The following is a 2,380-nucleotide window of genomic DNA, read 5'->3' as shown; positions in this document are numbered from 1 at the left end:
TGTTTAGTTAGTTAATTAGGGATTATCTTAGTGATTAGTTTTGTGGATCTTTGGTTGGTAATCTAAAACTCTTGTCCTTGATTTTCTACATTGAATTGTTGATTTGTGGATTCATTGAGTCTTCCTTGTTGATTATCAATTAGTATAGGTTCATTAGTAGGAATCAGTTAGGAGGATTTAGGTTTAACATACCTAGATTTTCCTATAATTACTTTACTAATTCGTTCTTGCTTTTATCTTAATTCCTCGCATTTTAATTTCTTTGAATTTCTAGAGTTTCCATTAGAAATCTTTATCAACATGTCACTTATCATCGGAAAAAGGAAGGATAATTAAAATGGCTTGAAATTGTGTTGTGCGTTTCATGAAAAGTAACAGATGAGATTTTGGTCTGATTACTGTTAATGTTGATATCATGCATGACATTCATTCTTATTTCATATGGTGACATGATATGAGCTGTGATTTGAAATGATGATAAGTGAGAGAGTGTGGCCTTCGAGGTCTTTACCGGAAAGCATAAAAGAAAGATAAGAGTCCATGATCCGAGGTTGTTACCAGAGCGGAATGTGTGCTCGTGATTCGAGGTCATTTACCGGAGTGAGAGAGTGCTCGTTGCCCGAGGTCTTTTTTCGGGATGAGGGATACATGGAATTCGCGGGTCCCTCATAGGCCATGACTTTGAGGCATTTCCCTTAGCATGTGCGTACGGTACGGAAAGTTGGCTAGTGCATTGCATTGCATATACATTCACCAATTTACATTGATTGATCTTATACATTGATTGATCCTATACTTGAGACTATTCATTAAAGGTACTTGATTGCTTATATTTTGTTACACCTCGGAACTTTGGATTGCTGAGCGGTGAATGGACTAACGTAAGTTAAGGTGTACATGATGTCCCTACGAGTAAGAAGGGGATGCTTAATGATTCTAATTAAGATTCCAAAGAAGTTAGAAGCAAGGGAGAAACGTTCGTCAAATGAAACTCCACTGCAGTTCTGCGAAAGGGGGTTTCGACGGTCGTTCTTTGCACCGTCGGACGGGTCGATGCTTCGTCGATGGTGCCATAGAATTGAGTTAGCGCAAAAGACCATTAGACAGAGCAGATCGACGCTCCATCGATCAGTTCGACGGACCGTCCTTCTCACCGTAGAATGAAAGGAAACGAAAGGTTGCTCACTGGAAATTGAACGACTTCAACGATCAGATCGATGCTCCGTCGATCGTACCGTATATCATGGTCGGGACAGATTTCATGATTTATATTAGAGGACCCAAGTTCATTTTATTTTCATTTCATTTCCACTCTCCTCTCTTCAGGAAACCTCTAGAACATTCTCTAATATTCATCCACAAGAAATCAAAGGAAATCCATGGTCAACTACACCAAAACAATGAAATCAAGTGTATGAAACCCATTAAAAGTTCATCTAAGCCAAGAAAACTCAAGAGAAGAGAATTAGGGTTTTGGTGCAAGAAGAGAAGTTCCACTCAAGGGTTGTTCATCCACCATCCAAGGTGATTTTTATGGTATTTACATGTTATTTAAGGTGTTGAAAAGTTGAAACACTTAGATTGTAGAAGGAGGTGGAAGATGGGTCATAAATATGGGAATAGTGACATTGTTGGGTAAAGGTTTGGATTGAGTCATGATTATCGATATGTTGTGATTGAAAATATGTTATAAAGGACATCTAGACCATGGAATAAGTATTATATATGAGAAAACGCAATAATGAGATATAACTATAATTGTGGAGAAATTGAAGGGAAATGGTGAATTGTGGTAAATGTAGATGATTGATGATTGTTGTTGCGATATTGTGAATATTGTTATGGATGTTTGGGAGTTGATATAGAATATGGGAAAAGTAGTAGAAACAAAGGAAATGCTGCCCAATTTTCCCTAGAAATAATAACACGTTCTTATAGCCGATTAACTAATGTTAATGCGAATTCTCTTGAAGGTAGAAACGTGGGCATTGAAGGAGAACAAGCAAGCGATAGATTAGTTAAACGTAAAAGGTATGTGAGCCTAGTCCTTTATTTCTATGGCATGAATCCTATGGCTTGACTTTTCTTTCTTCTTCATGAATCTCCTACATTCCGGAAAACAAAGAGTCTATGTTCATGACTAGCCATATGAGATGAGAGATATAGATATTATGATCCCAATAATGATGATGAGTTTAAGTCTTAAGATTCTATAGTTCATGATATAATATCCCTACAAAGTCAATGATGTCGTTTATTCTATACACTCACCTTATATACTATTTCCTTCAAGGTGAGGCAGAATACTTATAAATGTTCCATAATGGAATCGAGGGTCCACGGCCTTATGTCACCTCGATAAAGTATAGCTATCTCTGAG

The sequence above is a fragment of the Lycium barbarum genome, chromosome 1 (genome assembly GCF_019175385.1).
Source record: "Lycium barbarum isolate Lr01 chromosome 1, ASM1917538v2, whole genome shotgun sequence".
NCBI lineage: Eukaryota > Viridiplantae > Streptophyta > Magnoliopsida > Solanales > Solanaceae > Lycium > Lycium barbarum.
The sequence above is the reverse complement of the archived record's forward strand: the minus strand, read 5'-3'. Positions refer to the sequence as shown.